The 21,581-nt window shown below is 38.2% G+C and overlaps 7 non-coding genes across 7 annotated transcripts; all 7 read left to right on the forward strand.

The window, feature by feature from the left end:
- The first annotated feature begins 3,024 nt into the window (after positions 1-3,024).
- TRNAG-GCC (transfer RNA glycine (anticodon GCC)) lies at positions 3,025-3,095 on the forward strand. The gene has a single exon. It is a non-coding gene; the product is annotated as a tRNA-Gly (tRNA).
- Positions 3,096-5,878: 2,783 nt separating this feature from the next.
- On the forward strand, positions 5,879-5,950 carry TRNAG-UCC (transfer RNA glycine (anticodon UCC)). The gene has a single exon. It is a non-coding gene; the product is annotated as a tRNA-Gly (tRNA).
- Positions 5,951-7,202: 1,252 nt separating this feature from the next.
- On the forward strand, positions 7,203-7,273 carry TRNAG-GCC (transfer RNA glycine (anticodon GCC)). The gene has a single exon. It is a non-coding gene; the product is annotated as a tRNA-Gly (tRNA).
- An 8,615-nt stretch (positions 7,274-15,888) lies between these two features.
- TRNAG-UCC (transfer RNA glycine (anticodon UCC)) lies at positions 15,889-15,960 on the forward strand. The gene has a single exon. It is a non-coding gene; the product is annotated as a tRNA-Gly (tRNA).
- Positions 15,961-17,009: 1,049 nt separating this feature from the next.
- On the forward strand, positions 17,010-17,080 carry TRNAG-GCC (transfer RNA glycine (anticodon GCC)). Its single transcript has one exon. It is a non-coding gene; the product is annotated as a tRNA-Gly (tRNA).
- Positions 17,081-20,265: 3,185 nt separating this feature from the next.
- TRNAG-UCC (transfer RNA glycine (anticodon UCC)) lies at positions 20,266-20,337 on the forward strand. The gene has a single exon. It is a non-coding gene; the product is annotated as a tRNA-Gly (tRNA).
- A 284-nt stretch (positions 20,338-20,621) lies between these two features.
- On the forward strand, positions 20,622-20,692 carry TRNAG-GCC (transfer RNA glycine (anticodon GCC)). The gene has a single exon. It is a non-coding gene; the product is annotated as a tRNA-Gly (tRNA).
- The last annotated feature ends 889 nt before the right edge of the window (positions 20,693-21,581 follow it).

A 21,581-nucleotide genomic window follows, 5' to 3' on the forward strand; every position in this document is an offset into this window, starting at 1 on the left:
TGATTTTCCACCTGCAGATTTCTGGTCCTGGCAACATTCCTTGCTGCTGCATCTTTATTATTTTCATCCTTTGTGCTCTCTTTATGAAGCTAATAGTGTGAAATCCAGCCCTATCCTTACCCTGACCCGGAACCCTTGATGTTTGTAGGTCCGAAGACCTGAAGCGGTGATAGAAAAGACTTGTGGACCCTACTGGTTGATGATTTAGTGTCGGAGTCCAAGCCCATGGACATTGACGATGATGCCCCTTACTTGAGTACATTGTCAGTGTTTAATGAAAATCTGTGCATCAAAGAGGGGTAAACTAGTTGAAGTACCTAATGAACTCCCGTGCACGATTCGAAGGTATTTCCCGAAACTAAACTTCTTGATTGACTTGTAGAAGAAAACCCCACTCAATTTGACCCCGTATAGCCCTCCGAATCCCTGTACGAAGTTGCTGAACTATTGCTGATTTTTCTGCTGAACTATGCTTGGTCGATCCCATCGACTAAGGCTGCCCAGATTCGAGTTAATGATTCCCTTGGAATATTCCACACCCTATTTATGCTAGCCTCGTGTTTTGAACCCTATTCTAATCATTGCAACACCTGAGAACGTGGAGAAGGTTCCCCAAAACTCCTCCTATATTGGTGAAGGATATTCTACTCTAATCATTGCAAATCACTCTCTCTTGCCTCCATTATCAACTCCTAAGGTATGACTCTCTCTCTTGCTCTCTATCCTACACTCCTCTTCTTATTCTTACTGTTGAGACCATGGCCAAGGTGCTGCAACCTTGCAAACACCTTGTCATGAGTGTCTCCTCCTATTTACATTGTTTTCCCTTCATTCTTGCTATACCTCACTTTCATTATAATCATTGTATATGCCTTACCATGATTACTTGCTTAGCAACTTGATTTCTTGTCCTAAACTGAAATGTGGAGTATGATTAGCCTAATTAATAGCTTGTAAATGATTGTAATCTTGTTCCTAACCCATTCCCCAACTAATTCCCTAACTTCCCTTTCAATTATATTGATTTCTCATTTATGCTATGATCCTTGTCTCTAGAACTTAGTATTTCGATTTGGGGCTTTTTAATTAAACCATTAGATGATGTTGATTACTTGCTTAGATGTGTTCTTATACTGTTATTAATCATCCCTCCAAGTTTCGGATTGATTCGAGCCCCGAAAGACCGATTTCGGACCAAATCACCAAAATACACTTTGCAGCCCGAGATTGTCCTTGGTCGATCCTGCTTGGTCGATCCCATCGACATTGGAGCATCGACCAAGCATGCTGCTGAACTGTGTTTTGACCCGTTTTGACTCGTTTGACCTCCGACTTTCCCGATTTCTTCTCTAATCTTTCATTTATGTTTGTCTAGGGTCTTAATACCATCATTGGATCATTCTTTTGTGACTTTTGGATCATCATCATCACAGCTTAAGGTAAGGACGGTTATCGCCATATATCATAGACTGTATGACTTTTACACTATTGTTGGCAACTTAGTAGGCTTAGTTTATTAGTTGATTTTAGACATCATATGACTACTATAGTTACCTTATGACAGTAGAACCATACTTAATTACTTTGTTTATCATGTCTATTAATTTATTCTTGTCATTTACTTATACACTTGATCATGTGATGTTATGACATATTTTTCAATATGATGATGTATCACTGATATATGATATGATGGAAATAAGCATGTGATTGCTTAGGTATAAACTGGGTTTAGGAGTGTCCTATTGACGCTTCTGTCCTTGGACTGTGGATCACATACCCGGGTATGCCAGGTAGGGTACCGGCTGGGTGGATGTGACAAATAGCGCGTCTATCTTTAGAGGGGGCATTTGACTTATATTTATTTTCTACTCTCTTTGTTCTTTGTCATATAGTTCTGCAGAAGGAGAGTAATTATTTATGTGGTGATATTAACCTTCATTATCAGTCGTGTTTTTCCTTTCCTAGTTTCATACTGTTAGGAACTTGACTTGGTAGTATAATCTTGTTTGACGTTAATCTTGGAGCTCTGGTTTCTTTCATGGAATTGTTTTGGTTAGTGTAATTAATAAACCCATAAGCTCTAAGACATTTTTTTGAAGAGACTTGCTTTATCAATCATGTTTTTTCCCTTTTTTTTTTTTTTTTTTTTTTTTGGGGGGGGGGGGGAGATTGGTTATTTTGTGTGGGTGGAGGGGGAGATGTTTGAGTTTTATGGTTTTATTCAACTACATATTTCTAATTATCTTTCTGTCTTCTTTGGTCTGCATATCAATGAACTTTCTTTGTTTGTTTTTGTCTTTTATTATTATTATTATTATGGGTGAATGGCATTCTGTTTGTTTTCAGCTTGTAAGTGCAGAATATCAAATGTGGCCTGCCAGTTATTACCTGATGATCTATCATTTACAATATGCTTTCATTGCTGTACTTATATAACCATACCAATATTCTCATTCGTTTTGAAGATCGCCTCATACTTTTCACAAGAAAAAAATTCCTGGGAGAGCTTGAACAAATCACTTAACAAAACAGCCCCCATCCTCTTCTGGAACAAAATGTTGTTAAATGTTTCTAGGGTGCACACTTGCATTCTTGGGGGTGCATCAGTAAAAGCTAATAAAATTCATTATTAATCAACCAATAAAGAAGTGTGCATTTTCATCTAACATATGCACAGGAATGATATGAGCAATGGGATCACATGATTTCATGTTAATGCAGAGGAATGATTATGGAGAACTAAGTTGGCTGATTGATTTTTCCAGAGGTACTATAGGGATGGATAGGAGAAAGATGGATCTCAATGTCAGTAACTTTTCTAATATAAAAGGTCAAAAGTAGTAGAGTACTTGACTACCATGTAGATTGATGCTTCCAATTCTTCCTGCTTTCTGAATGGTATGGCAAGTGTGGCTCAAGAACACCAGTTCCACACAAAAAGGAAGTAACATGAAAAGTGTAGAGGTACACGTAGTAAGCTTTCGACTAACTAAATTTATCAAGCTAAGTGTCACCATCCCTGCACCAGTGGTCTAGTGGTAGAATAGTACCCTGCCACGGTACAGACCCGGGTTCGATTCCCGGCTGGTGCATGTTTTGTTCTTTTATTTTTCTCTACACCAAGTAAATATAGGAAGTAGCATAGGGCTTATTTACATCTTATTCTACTTTTATAAACAATTTTCTAGTTATATAAACAGAAAAGTAGTGTCCTGCCAAATATGGTGTTTGTGGTAGCTGTTTAAAATGAAGTCTTCAGAAATAGTTTTTTTCTTTTTTTCCCGTTTTGGTTTTATGGATCTTTGAGGATGAGTTAGTGAGTAAATTGCAATGCAAGTGTATATGTTATAAAATTCAGAAGTGTTTCTATGAAATGTGTTTCCTTGTTTTAGATAGAGAATCAAAACAGGCCACATAGCCCACAACATGTCTTCTGTTTCAAAACAAGAAGAGCTGGAAGTGTAAATAAGTGTAGTGTCGCAAGTGCAGACTCTAGTATCACAGCTTATCTTCCAACCAAGATAGGTTTTGGCCTATTCAACTGCAGTGAGAGCCTGCGCAGCTATCCTAGGTAGCCTAGGAAGAATTAAGTGTAGTGTTTTTCTTGGGTAAGTAGAAGGTGTAGTATTTAAAGGTTAAAAGATCTAAAAGCATTGAAAGTAAATAATCAACAACACCAACATTGAGTTTCTACCATCAATTTGGAGCCAATCAGCAATCCTACTACTGAATCTCTGGTCCTGCTAGTCATCTTGTAGGTCCAAAATGACTTTGAGGTCTAATCTTTTTGCATTTTGGTTATAGCCAAACCTTCCTGATACCCATCCCAAACAACCTTTGCTTTTTGTCTGTTATATAAAATTCTCACTCTTTCTTTATGGACTGTCCAGAATGCATTGAGTTAGGGTTCGTGGGAAGAATTCTTAAATCAAGCTTTGGGTGTTCTTGAGAGCTCCCTGCTGTATTTTCTTCCATCACATGATGGGTTATCTTACAGCTTTGCCCATGGATGTAGCACATCATTTTGGTGTGTGAATCATATTAAATCAATGTCTCGTTGCTTCCTTTTCTATTCTTCATGTTTGCTTTAACAATTATCATGATTGAACTAATCGTTGGATTGCATTTCAAATTTGTCATCACAATGTCAATGACAAGTTTTCCTTTTACATGCTTTCTTTGAATTATGTTACCCTACAGAATTTTGAGTATTCTTTTCATCATCACTAATATTACTGTTAGACAGATGTTACAGGCTAAGGGTGTTTTAGTCACACACTTCTAATTGGTAGGCTTATTTGTAATCATGCATATGCATAAGCCTGCCTTTAATATAATATCTAATGATTTAAGAATAGGAATCACAGTTTTGGGTATTCTGATCCAAACTGTGTGTTCCCCAGTTCTCTTCTCATCTTCTTCTCCACACATGCACAGGTTCTGATTTCTTTTCACTGATATTGTACAATTAGAACCTCACAACCAGACACCCTAGCAGAGCTTTCTGTTGTTTCATATTCTCATGGGCATGAGAACTGCTTTTTTCCTCTTTTCCTGCTTGATTCTTTTTGCTAATTAAAAGCAACTTCTATTGGAGGAGTAGAAAATGTGCTTACAACAGGACAAGTATGACCAGAAAAAAAGTGGATTCAGTTATCCTTACAATTGAAATACAACAGACCAGGTGCCCAAGGGTATCATGGTCTATGAATGGAGTAGTGACACATTAGCTTAAGATGGATCTAGGATTTAGCTATGAGAATAGTTTCAGACAAGAAATATATGCAAAAGATGGACTAGTAGAAAGAGAATCACTGTCTAGCTAGAATTTTAGGAGAGCTGCCCTGGAGTTGATCACTAGACTGTTCTAGTGAAGATGTTTGAAAAGTTCAATTTACTGTTGTCAAGGTGTTACCTAGGTATCCAGGTGCCTTGTTCTCCTTCTTGGTTTCAGCTTTCTTCTAGGTTACTGACCTGGTCACTAGATGCCATGACAACTATGCTTGGATTTCTTGCATGTCTCAGGCTTTGAATCCCATCTAGTTGGACAAGACTGAGTTGTTGTATGTGTTTAACCATAAGAAAAAAAGGTTGTACCCAGCGCATGGAGCTCCTACCATTGCAGGGTCTAAGGAGGGTCATAATGTTTGCAGCCTTTCAGCTGCTTTTGGAGAGAGGCTGCTCCCAAACTAAAACCCATGAACAGTTAAGTTGGTCATAATTGAGCAACTTTACCATTACACCAGTGTCCATCCTCAATCACACGTCAAAATATAAGAACTGAAAAACAAAAATCGAAAGAGAGAGAGTAAGAGACTATAGGAGAGAAAGCGAGTCTGTCAAAGAGATCAACAATTAACTGATGGTTGCTTCCACCTCTCAGATGTTATTTATTGGAAGAGATCTGATTACAAGCCACTTTCCTCCCTAGACTCCCTACTACAACTGCGAAACCGCAAATTAGAGCAGGTCTCCAGGAAAAGAACGTTAACTAGATGAGATAATGAGATAAGTACAGACTCCACGATAGAGGGACTCCATTAGTGAGGATAAGCTTTTTAATACTCAGTACCAGCAGAAATAAAAACTATAGCTAATAAACTTTTAACTGCAGTAGAGGGAAGTGCCTATCTGGGTTTTCTTTTTTTAAGACCAAATGCAGTTATACTAGTAAGTAATAGAGCTGATTAGTTTTAAATGACAACTTGTCATTTCTTTTTAGCAGCAATCAAAGTGAAGCTCGAATAAATATTGAGACATGGGATGCTTTTGAAACAGATGATATTTCAGTCTCTGTGAAACTGAACGTGGAAAGTTTAGAATCACTTAGTTGATTATAATCAAATAACTCCAAAAAATTAAAAAAAATGCATCAGCGTTTGTAGTCCAACGGTTAGGATAATTGCCTTCCAAGCAATAGACCCGGGTTCGACTCCCGGCAGACGCAGAGAAAAAAAATTTTTTATTATTTTTTTGGTATAAAAAATTTGTTTTTAGGAAACCAGGAAATGCTTGCTGTCTTAAAAGTATTTTTCTTTAGAGATGACAATATAAAAGCATTATATTTGAAGCTGAAATGATTCTATCGATGTATCATGCTTGTGGCTGAATTGATTTCATAAATACATACTGATCTTTTACCTTATAAGAATAAGGTAGAAGGGAGAAAGATCTCAAAGTAGTTCTCACTTAATTTCTAGGAAATATATATGTGATGCAACCCTAAACATATTATAAGTAAAGTAGCAGGCCCCATATATATATTTGCAAGAAAAGACAACTGTTTGGGTTTTAGCTGATGAAATCATTGCTTTTAGCCTCTACGCCTCGCCCTTCTTGTTGCTTTAATTATTCTTATGATTAAATTGACTGTAGTCTACAGGTTATCATATGATCCAGGAGAAAATGTGTAAGCTTCTTACATGGAAGTTAAGGGAGTCATAGTTTTACATGAAATTTTGTTGCATCAATTAACTTCCTGAGAGAATAATACATGCTCGTGTTCAAATTGTTACCTACTGTGATGTCACTTAGTGTCCTCATGTCCTGTTTTCTTTCAGAGAGCAATACCCAGAATGAGGTGAATCCAATTTCATCTCATGCACCCACAAGTTCCACCCAGATATGCCATCGGTTTCTCATTTCTTTTTCTGGATAATGGTGCTTCTGTGAATAAGTGACACTCCCATCTAACAATCTTACTCCTAAGATTTGTTTTTTCATATGTTAGTAGAAGAGATTGACTAAAGAGGTTGAAATCTGAATGAATGACCTTCCTTCTGGTTTGCATGGATGGTATCCACCAGTTCTATCATAAAACCACTGTAAAATTCTGACTTTCGGACCTGGCAGAGCTTGAACTGATCCTCCTGAAAATTCAGATTTTATATGACCAAGGGCTATCAACACTTGAAGCTTTGCAATGAATAGAAACAGATTTCCCATAACATGAATGAATAAACCCTCTAAATTTGGGAGCTCGACGAAGTGTAAACACTTTTTAAAAAACGGACGGTCGAGATCGAAATCTTGGTCGAGATCTCAATCTCAAGGTGTTCGCAGCACAGTTATTGCGCAGCACCCAAGCAATTTTATAAATTTGGTGGGTTTGAGTTCTGAAATACTGAAAGTTAGTCAATCATTGCCTCCTCAATTGGGTTCAAATGGGTAAATTTATCTAGCCAAGCACCATCATCTCTGCACCAGTGGTCTAGTGGTAGAATAGTACCCTGCCACGGTACAGACCCGGGTTCGATTCCCGGCTGGTGCATGTGTTGTTGTTTTGTTTTTCTCTACACCAAGTAAATATAGGAGCATAGGGCTTGTATCTTATTCAATTTTTATAAACAATTTTCTAGTGATATAAACAGAAAAGTAGTGTCCTGCCAAAATATGGTGTTTGTGTAGCTGTTTAAAATGAAGTCTTCCAAAATAGTTTTTTACTTTTTCCCCATTTTGGTTTTATGGATCTTTGAGGATGTTGAGTTAGTGAGTGAGTTGCAATGCAAGTGTATATGTTTTAAAATTCAGAAGTGTTTCTACGAAATGTGTTTACTTTTATTGGATAGAGAATCAAAACAGGTCACAAGGCCCACAACATGTCTTCTGTTTCAAAACAAGAACAGCTGGAAGTGTAAATAAGTGAAGTGTCGCGAGTGCAGACTTCAAGATGAGGCCCCCTGGTGTATGCTTTTTGCGGATGATATTGTGTTGATTGATGAGACCCAAGTGGGGATTAATACCAAATTAGAATCATGGAGAGTAGCTTTGGAATCAAAAGGCTTTAAACTTAGTAGATCGAAGACAGAATATCTAGTTTGTAACTTTAGTCATGATCGGGCAGATGATGAAGTGGTGATACTTGACGATAAAGAGATTCCTCAGAGTGATTGTTTTAGGTACCTAGGTTCAATCATAAGTAAAAGAGGTGATTTAGAAGATGAGGTTTCCCAAAGAATTAAAATAGGGTGGATGAAGTGGAGAGGTGCATCCGGGGTCTTATGTGATCGGCGTATTCCATTAAAGCTTAAAGGAAAATTTTATAGGACGTTGTCCGACCAGCTATGATGTACGGTGCGAGTGTTGGGCTTTAAGAAGAATCATATAGATAAACTCGGGTAGCAGAAATGAGGATGCTAAGATGGATGAGTGGCAAAACTAGGATGGATAAGATAAGAAACGATCATATTAGAGTTGGTCTGGGAGTTGCTCCTATAAGTGATAAGCTTAGAGAAAGTCGTTTGAGGTGGCACGGCCACGTTCAACGGAGACCTATAAATGCTCCTGTTCGGAGAAGTGATATAATCCATATTGAAGGAACTAGAAGAGCTAGGGGTAGACCTAAGATAACCTTAGGAGAAGTGGTGAGAAAGGATATGTATAGCTTAGGCCTTGTATCTAGCATGGCCTTGAACAGAACCGATTGGAGGGCAAAAATCCATGTAGCCAACCCCATTTAGTTGGGAAAAGGCTTATTGTTGTTGTTGTTGTTGTTGTTGTTGTTGTTGTCGCGAGTGCAGACTCTAGTATCACAGCTTATCTTCCAACCAAGACAGGTTTTGGCCTATTCTACTGCAGTGAGAGCCTGTGCAACTGTTCTAGGTAGCCTAGAAAGAAGTAAGTGTAGGATTTTTCTTGGGTAAGTAGAAGGTGTAGTATTTAAAGGTTAAAAGAGCTAAAAGCGTTGAAAGTAAATAATCAACAACACTAACATTGAGTTTTACCATCAATTTGGAGCCAGTCAGCAATCCTACTACTGAGTTTCTGGTCCTGCTAGTCATCTTGTAGGTGCAATATGACTTTGAGGTCTAATCCTTTACATTTTGGTAATAGCCAAACCTTCCTGATACCCATCCCAAACAACCTTTGCTTTTTGTCTGTTATATAAAATTCTCACTCTTTCTTTAAGGACTGTCTGGAATGCATTGAATTAGGGTTTGTGGGAAGAATTCTTAAAGCAAGCTTTGGGTGTTCTTGAGAGCTCTCTGCTGTATTTTCTTCCATCACATGATGGATTATGTTAAAGCTCTGTCCATGGATGTAGCACATCATGTCAGTGTGTGAATCATATTAAATCAGTCTCATCTTTTCTTCATGTTTTCTTGGTGTTTGCTTTTTTTTTTTTTTTTTTTTTTGGATGATTAAATAATTCATTACCAAAGAGAAAAATCACAATAGCACAAACAACAAGCAACCGATAAGCCAGACATAGTAAGAAAATGCCTTAACTAACAAGCAACCTAAGAGGCATTGAGCCAAGCAACTAGCAACAATTAAGGCAAAGAGGCCCAAGGTCAAACGAAGAGACAATGAGCCAAGCAAGAATTTAAGGGCAAAATAATAACAAACTTGTTACATAGCACAAGAGATCCATAGCCATACTTTGCACATGGACCAACGCAGCAGCATCGCATTTGCAAGGGTAGGTAGCAACATAAGAATGGGATAAAGAACAAAGAACAGATTAGACTCCAAAATAAATAGAGAGTTCAAAATTGATAGCTCTCATGGTTTTGCCCCAAATCCAGAAAGACCATCAATGGCTAAACTCTCGAATACTTGAAGCGAATCCTAGAAACAAGAAGGGAAGAGAAGGAGAAACAAAGGGAGAAAGGGCTGGGAACAACACAAGAGAGAAAATGAGAGAAAATGAAGAGAACAAATCAGGGTTGGAAAAAATTTGGAGAGTTCAACAATGATGGCCCTCGTGGCTTCCCCCAAAGCTGGCGAGACAATCAAAAGCTGGAATCCTCAACGAACAGATTGAAACCATGAAATAGGAAGGTGCGCGGGCAAGAGAAGGAGAAAGAAACAACTGGATCAAAGAAGATTCAGAAAAAGCAGCTATAATGGCCCTCACGGCTTCCCCCGACGCGAGAGAAGCCATTAAAGACAAGAACCCACGACGAAGAAACTGAAACCAAAAGTAGAAAGGGGAGAGGGAAAGAGGAGAGAAGAGGAAGGAGAAGAGACCATAATTGGGAATGAAATAGAACTTGAGAGATCCTCAACAGTGGCCCTCAAGGCTTTCCCCCTAAGCTAGACAGACCACAGAAGACAGAAATCATCAGCATCCATAGACAACCTTGAACGGCCAATCTCAAATTTTTTTTTTCCAGCCAGAAAGAAGGAGAGGAGCAGGGAGAAGATGGAAGCAAGAGAGAGAAATAGGGAGGAAAAGAGATCGAAGAAGCAGAGGGAAAAGAAAGGAGAATCAGGAAAGAGAGGAGATGAGAAGCAGGGAGAAGATGGAAGCAAAGAATCAGAGAGTGAGAAGGGAAGGAGGCGGAGAGCACCCAACACTATTACAGAAGAGAAAAGGAGGAGGGGAGAGAGATGCAGAGACGGAGGACCACCGACTTAAGCCTTAGCAGCCGCTACAAAACCCTAAGGCAATAAGCTTTAGAAGTTCACGGCAGGACAGGCTCTCCACAACAGAACACGGTCGGAGCAGGCGGTCTGAGCAGGCAGACTTTTGAAAGTTTCACAAACAATATGCAAGCAGACGGACTTTTGAAAGTTTCGCAAACAATATGCAAGCAGCCGAACAGAGCTCAGGAACAGAGCAGGAGAACAGGGGAAGTAGAAGAAAGGGCTTGGTGTTTGCTTTAACAACTATCATGATTGAAATAATTGATGGATTGCATTTCAAATTTGTCATCAAAATGTCAATGACAAGTTTTCCTTTTGACATGCTTTCTTTGATTATATTACCGGCCCCACACAATTTTAAGTATTCTTTTTGTCATTGCTAATATTACTGTTAGCCAGGTGTCACAAGCTAGGGTTCTTTCAGTCACATATTTCTAATTGGTAGGCTTATGTGTAATCATGCATATGCATAAGCCTGCCTTTAATTGTAATAGCACACATAATATCTTATAATTAAGAATAGGGATTAGAGTTTGGGGAATTCTGATCCTAACAGTATGTTCCTCTGTCTATTCTCTTCTTCTTCTTCTCCTCCACAAATGTGACATATTAGCATGAGATGGGCCTAGGATTTAGCTATGAGAATAGTTTCAGATAAGAAATATATATAAAAGAATGGACTAGTTAAAAGTATCAAAAGCACTGTAGACTTGTATAAAAGAATCAGTGTACAGCTAGAATTATAGGAGAGCTGCACTGGAATTGATCACTAGCCTGTTATAGTGAAGATGTTTGAAAAGTTCAATTCATTGCTGTCAAGGTGGCACCAAGGTATCAGGGTTCCTTTGTTCACTTTGTCAAATTCACCTTTCTTCTAGGTCACTGACCTGGCCTTAGACGCCATGGCAACTATGCCTGGATTTCTATGCATGGCTCAGGCTTCGAATTCAGTATGACCTTGGATAAAGCAGATTGGAGGGCTGGCATCCATGTAACCAATCCCATTTAGTTGGGCAAGGCTTTGTTGTATGTGTTTAATAATAAAAGATGTGTACCCAATGCATGAAGCTCCTGCCACTGCAGAGTCTAGGTAGAGCCAAGGCCATCAGACAACCTTAATGTGGCCTACAGCCATTGCCAGTAGCCAACTGGTAGGATATCACCATGGACTTCGTGACACTTATGCAGCCTTACTCCTGCTTTTAGAGAGAAGTTGTTTCCAAACTCAAACTCTTGATAAGTTAAGATCGTCATAATGAAGCAACTTTACCATTGCACCAATTCCCGTCCTCAATCACGTGTTATAGTATCATAACTGAAAAACGGAAAGCCAACAAAAGAAAGAATTAGGGAATATAGAATAGGAAGTGAAGCTGCCAAAGAGATCAACAACTGATGGTTCCCCCTCTCAGATGTTATTTATAGGAAGAAGTCTTGAGTACAAACCATTTTCCTATCCAGACTAAGGAATAAACCAAAACAGTAGAACCCTATTACAACTGTGAAACCGAACTAGAGCAGGAAACTAGGAGAAGAATGAGATGAGATGATAAGTAGTGAGGATATGCTTTAAGTACTCAACATGAGGGACTCCATCTATTGTGTTTACAACATGAAAAGTAGTGAGGATAAGCTTTTACTACTCAATACCAGCAGAAACTATAGCTAATAAACTTTTAACTGCAGCAGAGGGAAGTAACCATCTAGATTTTTTCTTAAAAACCAAATGCAGTTATACTAGAAAGTAACAGAGCTGACTAGTTTTAAATGGCAACCTGTCATTTCTTTTTAACAGTAATCAAAGTGAAGCTCGAATAAATATTGAGACATGGAACGCTTTTGAACCTGATGAGATTTCAATGTGTGTGAAACTAGATGTGGAAAGTTTAGATTCACTTGGTTGATTTTGTTAACCAAAAGAACTACAAAAGCTTGAACAAGCATGACAGCGTTTGTAGTCCAACAGTTAGGATAATTGCCTTCCAAGCAATAGACCTGGGTTTGACTCCCGCGAACGCCCCAAAAGACCGTCTACTCTAGTGTGTGAATATATATATTTATTTTAATGAAAGCATCACATAGATATTTCCTAGATATATGTATATGATGCAACACTAAACCTATTGTAAGTAAAATTGGAGGCCCTGCATATATTTGCAAAAAGGACAAAACTCTTTGGGTATTAGTTGATACAAATCATTGCTTTTAGCCTCTGTGTCACACCTTTTCTTGTTGTTTTAATTACTGTTATGATTATTGATTGTACGTTAACGAATGATCCAAGAGAAAATGTGCAAGCTTTTTAAATGGGAGTTTTGGTTTTACATGAAATTCTGTTGCATCACTTTCCTGAGAGAATATAATACACATGTAGCACTTCGGCTCATGTTCAAATTGTTACAACTGTGATGCCTCTTAGTGTCCCCATGCCCTGTTTTCTTTCGGAGAGCAATACCCTGAATGAGGTGAGCCCAACTTCATCTCATGTACCCCCATGTTCCACCCAAATATGCCATTGGTTTCTCTCTTTTTTCTGGGTAATGTTGCTTCTGTGATAGTGACACGGTGACACCCCATCTAACAATCTTGCTCCTAAGATTTCTTTCTCCATTTGTGGGAAGAAGCTATTGACTTAAGAGGTTGAAATCTGAGTGACCTTCTTTGTGGTTTGAATGGATGGTATCCACCAGTTCTATCATAAGACCATTACAACTGAAACTATTGTTAAAATCTGAATTTAGAACCTGGCAGAGCTGGAACTGATCCTCTCAACAATTCAGATTTTATATGACCAAGGACTATCAACACTAGAAGCTTTGCTGTAAATAGGAAACAGGTTTCCTAAAACATGGATGAATGAACCCTCTAATTTGGAGGGTTTGGGTTCTGAAGCACTGGAAGTTATCTAACCGTTGCCTCTAGAATTGAGTCCAAGATGGCTAAATTTATCAAGCTAAGTGCCACCGTCCCTGCACCAGTGGTCTAGCGGTAGAATAGTACCCTGCCAAGTAAATATAGCAGTATAGGGCTTCTGAATAGTTGTATAAACAGAACAGCAGTGTCCTGCCGATATATAGTGTTTGTCTAGCAGTCTAAAATGAAGTCTTCTGAAATAGTTTTTTCTTTTTCCCATTTTGGTTTTATGGATCTTTGAGGATGTGGAGTAGCATTTTTTTTAGGGTCTGTAGTAAGTGTAGTATTTACAAGTTACTAGGCTAAACGGATTGAAAGTAAATATTCAACAACAAAAGTATTGAGTTTCTGCCATCAACTTGGAACCAATCAGCAAACCTACTACTGAGTTTCTGGTCCTTCTAGTCATCTTGTACTTCCAAAACTTTCAGGTCTTATCCTTTGCCTTTCAATTATAGCCAAACCTTCCCAACACCCCTTGCTTTTTCTCTGTTATATAATTTTTTTTTTTTAATTCAAATTCTGCTTCTTTCTTTTATGCACCATCTAGAATGGATTGAGTTAGGATTTCTGGGAAGAATTTTTAAAGCAACCTCTGGGTGTTCTTGAGAGCTCCCTGCTGTATTTTCTTCCATCACATGATGGGTTATCATACAGCTTTTCCCATGGATGTAGCACATCATTTCGGTGTGTGAATCATATTAAATCAATGTCGTCATTGCTTCGTTTTCTATTCTTCATGTTTTCTTCGTGTTTGCTTTAATAATTATCATGATTGAACTAATCGTTGGATTGCATTTAAAATTTGTCATCACAATGTCAATGACTAGTTTTCCTTTTACATGCTTTCTTTGAATTGTATTACCCCACAGAATTTTGAGTATTCTTTTCATCATCACTAATATTACTGTTAGACAGATGTCACAGGCTAAGGGTGTTTTAGTCACACTTCTAATTGGTAGGCTTATTTGTAATCATGCATATGCATAAGCCTGCCTTTAATATAATATCTAATGATTTAAGAATAGGAATCACAGTTTTGGGTATTCTGATCACAACTGTGTTCCCCTGTTCTCTTCTCATCTTCTTCTCCACACATGCACAGGTACTGATTTCTTATTACTGATATTGTACAATTAGAACCTCACAACCACAGCAGAGCTTTCTGTTGTTTCATATTCTCATGGGCATGAGAACTGCTTTTCCCCTCATTTTCCTGCTTGATTCTTTTTGGTAATTAAAAGCAACTTCTATTGGAGGAGTAGAAAATGTGCTTACAACAGGACAAGTATGAGCAGAAAAAAAGTGGATTCAGTTATCCTTGCAATTGAAATACAACAGACCAGGTGCCCAAGGGTATCATGGTCTATGAATGGAGTAGTGACACATTAACTTAAGATGGATTTAGGATTTAGCTATGAGAATAGTTTCAGACAAGAAATATATATAAAAGATGGACTAGTCAAAGTATCAAAAGCACTGTAGACTTGTAGAAAGAGAATCACTGTCCAGCAAGAATTATAGGAGAGCTGCCCCGGAGTTGATCACTAGACTGTTCTAGTGAAGATGTTTGAAAAGTTCAACTCATTGTTGTCAAGGTGTTACCTACATATCCAGGTGCCTCGTTCTCCTTCTTGGTTTCAGCTTTCTTCTAGGTCACTGACCTGGTCACTAGATGCCATGACAACTATGCTTGGATTTCTTGCATGTCTCAGGCTTTGAATCCCATCTAGTTGGACAAGACTGAGTTGTTGTATGTGTTTAACCATAAAAAAATTAAATTAAAAAAAATTTAAAAAAAAAAAAAGGTTGTACCCAGCGCATGGAGCTCCTACCACTGCAGGGTCTAAGGATGGTCATAATGTTTGCAGTCTTACAGTTGTTTTTACAGAGAGGCTACTCTCAAACTCAAACCCATGAACAGTTGAGTTGGTCATGATTGAGAAACTTTACCATTACACCAGTGTCCATCCTCAATCACATGTCAAAATATAAGAACTGAAAAAACAAAAATGGACAGAGAGAGTAAGAGACTATAGGAGAGAAAGCGACTCTGTCGAAGAGATCAACAATTAATGATGGTTGCTTCCACCTCTCAGATGTTATTTATAGGAAGAGATCTGATTACAAGCCACATTCCTCCCTAGACTCCCAACTACAACTACGAAACCAAACTTAGAGCAGGTCTCCAGGAAAAAAGAACGTTAACTAGATGAGATAATGAGATGAGTATAGACTCCACCATAGAGAGACTCCATTAGTGAGGATAAGCTTTTAATACTCAGTACCAGCAGAAATTAAAACTATAGTTAATAAACTTTTAACTGCAACAGAGGGAAGTAACTATCTGGGTTTTCTTCTTTGATCAAGACCATTAATGCTGTTATACTAGAAAGTAATAGAGCTGATTAGTTTTAAATGGCAACTTGTCAATTGTCATTTCTTTTTAGCAGCAATCAAAGTGAAGCTCGAATAAATATTGAGACGTGGGTTGCTTTTGAAACAGATGATATTTCAATCTGTGTGAAACTGTACGTAGAAAGTTTAGAATCACATAGTTAATTATTTATAAAATAAATTCAAAAAGAAGAAAACATATCAGCGTTTGTAGTCCAACGGTTAGGATAATTGCCTTCCAAGCAATAGACCCGGGTTCGACTCCCGGCAGACGCAGTGAATAAAAACGTCCTTCTTATTATTTTTTTGGTATAAAAAATGTGTTTTGAAGGGTGAAAGATCTCGAAGTAGTTCTCACTTAATTTCTAGGAAATATATATGTGATGCAACCCTAATCATATTATAAGTAAAGTAGCTGGCCCCGTATATATTTGCAAGAAAAAGACAAAACTGTTTGGGTTTCAGTTGATGCAAATCATTGTTTTTAGCGTCTAGGCCTCGCCCTTTCTTGTTGCATTAATTATTTTTATGATTATAATTGACTGTAGGTTATCATATGATCTAGGAGAAAATGTATAAGCTTCTTACATGGAAGTTAAGGGAGTTATAGTTTTACATGAAATTTTGTTAACTTCCTGAGAGAATAATACATGCTCGTGTTCAAATTGTTACCTACTGTGATGTCACTTAGTGTCCTCATGTCCTGTTTTCTTTCAGAGAGCAATATCCAGAATGCGGTGAATCCAATTTCATCTCATGCACCCACATGTTCCACCCAGATATGCCATTGGTTTCTCATTTCTTTTTCTAGATAATGGTGCTTCTGTGATAAAGTGACACCCACATCTAACTAAGATTTGTTTTTCATATGTGAGTAGAAGATATTGACTAAAGAGGTTGAAATCTGAATGAATGACCTTCCTTCTGGTTTGCATGGATGGTATCCACCAGTTCTATCATAAAACCACTGTAAAATTCTGACTTTCGGACCTGGCAGAGCTTGAACTGATTCTCCTGAAAATTCAGATTTTATATGACCAAGGGCTATCAACACTTGAAGCTTTGCAATGAACAGAAACAAATTTCCCGTAACATGAATGAATAAACCCTCTAAATTTGGGAGCTCGACTAAGTGTGAACACTTTTTAAAAAACGGACAGTCGAGATCTCGATCTCAAGCGTCCGCAGCACAGTTATTGCGCAGCACCCAAGCAATTTTATAAATTTGGTGGGTTTGAGTTCTGAAATACTGAAAGTTAGTCGGTGATTGCCTCCTCAATTGGCTTAAAATGGGTAAATTTATCTAGCAAGGCACCATCATCTCTGCACCAGTGGTCTAGTGGTAGAATAGTACCCTGCCACGGTACAGACCCGGGTTCGATTCCCGGCTGGTGCATGTGTTGTTGTTTTGTTTTTCTCTACACCTCCTAAATATAGGAGCATAGGGCTTGTATCTTATTCAATTTTTATAAACAATTTTCTAGTGATATTAACAGAAAAGTAGTGTCCTGCCAAAATATGGTGTTTGTGTAGCTGTTTAAAATGAAGTCTTCCAAAATAGTTTTTTACTTTTTCCCCATTTTGGTTTAATGGATCTTTGAGGATGTGGATTTAGTGAGTGAGTTGCAATGCAAGTGTATATGTTTTAAATTCAAAAGTGTTTCTACGAAATGTGTTTATTGGATAGAGAATCAAAACAGGTCACAAGGCCCACAACATGTCTTCTGTTTCAAAACAAGAACAGCTGGAAGTGTAAATAAGTGTAGTGTCGCGAGTGCAGACTCTAGTATCACAGCTTATCTTCCAACCAAGACAGGTTTTGGCCTATTCTACTGCAGTGAGAGCCTGCAACTATCCTAGGTAGCCTAGAAAGAAGTAAGTGTAGGATTTTTCTTGGGTAAGTAGAAGGTGTAGTATTTAAAGGTTAAAAGAGCTAAAAGCGTTGAAAGTAAATAATCAACAACACTAACATTGAGTTTTACCATCAATTTGGAGCTAGTCAGCAATCCTATTACTGAGTTTCTGGTCCTGCTAGTCATCTTGTAGGTCCAAAATGACTTTGAGGTCTAATCCTTTGCATTTTGGTAATAGCCAAACTTTCCTGATACCCATCCCAAACAACCTTTGCTTTTTGTCTGTTATATAAAATTCTCACTCATTCTTTAAGGACTGTCTGGAATGCATTGAATTAGGGTTTGTGGGAAGAATTCTTAAAGCAAGCTTTGGATGTTCTTGAGAGCTCCCTGCTGTATTTTCTTCCATCACATGATGGATTATGTTAAAGCTTTGTCCATGGATGTAGCACATCATGTTAGTGTGTGAATCATATTAAATCAGTCTCATCTTTTCTTCATGTTTTCTTGGTGTTTGCTTTTTTTTTTTTTTTTTGGATGATTAAATAATTCATTACCAAAGAGAAAAATTACAATAGCACAAACAACAAGCAACCGATAAGCCAGACATAGCAAGAAAATGCCTCAACTAACAAGCAACCTAAGAGGCATTGAGCCAAGCAACTAACAACAATTAAAGCAAAGAGGCCCAAGGTCAAACGAAGAGACAATGAGCCAAGCAAGAATTTAAGGGCAAAATAATAGCAAACTTGTTACATGCACAAGAGATCCATAGCCACACTTTGCACATGGACCAACGCAGCAGCATCACATTTGCAAGGGTAGGTAGCGACACAAGAATGGGATAAAGAACAAAGAACAGATTAGACTCCAAAATAAATAGAGAGTTCCAAATTGATAGCTCTCATGGTTTTGCCCCAAAGCCAGAAAGACCATCAATGGCTAAACTCTCGAATACTTGAAGTGAATCCCGAAAAGGAGAAGAGAAGAGAAGGAGAAACAAAGGGAGAAAAGGCTAGGAACAACACAAGAGAGAAAATGATCAAAGAGAACAAATCAGGGTTGGAAAAAATTTGGAGAGTTCAACAATGATGGCCCTCATGGCTTCCCCCAAAGCTAGCGAGACAATCAAAGGCTGGAATCCTCAACGAACAAATTGAAACCATGAAATATGAAGGTGCGCGGGCAAGAGAAGGAGAAATAGAAGGAGAAAGAAACAACTGGATCAGAGAAGATTCGGAGAAAGCAGCTATAATGGCCCTCACGCCTTCCCCCGACGCCAGAGAAGCCATTAAAGATAAGAACCCACAACGAAGAAACTAAACTAGATGTAGAAAGGGGAGAGGGAAAGAGGAGAGAAGAGGAAGGAGAAGAGACCATAATTGGGAATGAAACAGAATTTGAGAGATCCTCAACAGTGGCCCTCAAGGCTTTCCCCCTAAGCTAGAGAGACCAGAGAAGTCAGAAATCATCAACATCCATAGACAGAAACCTGAACGGCCAATCTCAATTTATTTTTATTTTTTCGGCCAGAGAGGAGGAGAGGAGCAAGGAGAAGATGGAAGCAAGAGAGAGAAATAGGGAGGAGAAGAGATCGAGAAGAGGAGAAGCAAATGGAAAAGAAAGGAGAATCAGGAAAGAGAGGAGATGAGAAGCAGGGAGAAGATGGAAGCAAAGAATCAGAAAGTGAGAAGGGAAGGAGGCGAAGAGACACAGGCGGCGGCAGATCTAGGGCGATGGAAGTAAATCCATAAATGTCTATTCGATGGTTCAATCTGGACCGTCAGATTGTGTGGCCGAACGATTCGACGGCACATATCTGAACGCAGGCATTTGCAACCCTACAGAGAGGTGCTCCCTTATGAACAAAGTCATGAACTTTTCAGTAGAGGTACCTCAGTGCTTATAAATAGCCTCAATAAGTTTCTTAACAGCAAATATACGAAAATCCCGAAGTCTTCTCTGTTCTTGAGTTTTGCGAGTGCTTAGTAAAACTTGAGAGATTCAACTCAAAGTTGGGCTTCTTTGTATCCTGGGAGACGGTTCGTAGTACCTCATAGCACATTGATGTGAGGGCGAATTACGTCTTAAGGAAAACGATGTTGTAACGTGCCTAAAAGTTCCTACTTCCATTCTGTGATCTCGACTTATTAACGTTTACAGACTATAGGAGAGAAAGCGAGCCTATCAAAGAGATCAACAATTAACTGATGGTTGCTTCAACCTCTCAGATGTTATTTATAGGAAGAGATCTACAAGCCACTTTCCTCCCTAGACTCCCAACTACAACTACGAAACCAAACTTAGAGCAGGTCTCCAGGAAAAGAACGTTAACTAGATGAGATAATGAGATAAGTATAGACTCCACCATAGAGAGACTCCATTAGTGAGGATAAGCTTTTAATACTCAGTACCAGCAGAAATTAAAACTATAGTTAATAAACTTTTAAGTGCAACAGAGGGAAGTAACTATCTGGGTTTTCTTCTTTGATCAAGACCATTAATGCTGTTATACTAGAAAGTAATAGAGCTGATTAGTTTTAAATGGCAACTTGTCAATTGTCATTTCTTTTTAGCAGCAATCAAAGTGAAGCTCGAATAAATATTGAGACGTGGGTTGCTTTTGAAACAGATAATATTTCAATCTGTGTGAAACTGAACGTAGAAGGTTCAGAATCACTTAGTCAGATATTTATAAATAAATTAAAAAAGCAAAAAAACCATATCAGCGTTTGTAGTCCAACGGTTAGGATAATTGCCTTCCAAGCAATAGACCCGGGTTCGACTCCCGGCAGACGCAGTGAGTAAAAATTTCTTTTTTATTATTTTTTTGGTATAAAAATTTCTGTTTTTAGGAAACCCAGGAAATGCTTGCTGTCTTAGAAGTATTTTTCTTTAGAGATGACCATATAAAAGCATTATATTTGAAGCTGAAATGGAAGCAGGATTTAGATTCTATGGATGTATCATGCTTATGGCTGAGTTGATTTCATAAATACATACTGATCTTTTACCTTAAAAGAATAAGGTAAAAGGGAGAAAGATCTCAAAATATATAGCCTTTGCTTCTGTATCATCATCTCTGCACCAGTGGTCTAGTGGTAGAATAGTACCCTGCCACGGTACAGACCCGGGTTCGATTCCCGGCTGGTGCATGTCTTCTGTTTTTTGTTTTTCTCTACACCAAGTAAATATTGCAGCAACAGCTTATTATATCTTAATTCGCTTTCATAAACAGAAAAGCAGATTCCTGGCAAAATATGGTCTGTCTAGCTGTTAAAATGAAGTTTTCTGAAATAGTATTTTCTTTTTCCCATTTTGGTTTAGTGAATCTTTGAGGATGTGGAGTTGGTGATAAATTGCAATGTTTCAAAATTTAGAAGTGCTTCTACAAAATGTGTTTCCTTCTTTACACAGAGAATCAAAACAGGTCACAGCAATACAGCATGTCTTCTGTTTCAAAACAAGAACAATTGGAAGTGTAAATAAGTGTAGTGTGGTCGGACTCTGGTATCACAGCTGATGTTCCAACCAAGGCAGGTTTTGGCCTATTCAACTGCAGTGATAGCCTGTTCAGCTGCCCTATCTAGCCTAGAAAGAAATAGGTGTAGTATTTTTTTGGGTGAGGAGTTGGTGTAGTATTTACAGGTTAAAGAGCCAAAAGGATTGAAAATAAACATTCAAAAACAGAAACATAAAGAGCCAATCAAGAATTCTACTACTGAGTTTCTGATCCTGCATGCTAGTCATCTTTTACTTCCAAAATGACTTTGAGGTCTAATCCTATGCATTTCAATTATACCCAGGCCTTCCCAAACATCCCTTGCTTTTTATCTGTTATATATGTTTTTGAATTTAAAACTCTCTCTTTCTTTTATGCACTGTCCAGAATATTGAGCTAGGTTTCTGGGAAGAATTCTTAAAAGCAACCTCTGGGTGTTCTTGAGAGCTCCCTGCTGTATTTTCTTCCATCATATGATGGATCATCTTACAGCTTTGCCCATGAATGTAGCACATCATATCAGTGTGTGAATCATATTAAAT

The sequence above is a fragment of the Hakea prostrata genome, chromosome 1 (genome assembly GCF_041222555.1).
Source record: "Hakea prostrata isolate BN-2017 chromosome 1, UWA_Hpros_2, whole genome shotgun sequence".
Lineage (NCBI taxonomy): Eukaryota > Viridiplantae > Streptophyta > Magnoliopsida > Proteales > Proteaceae > Hakea > Hakea prostrata.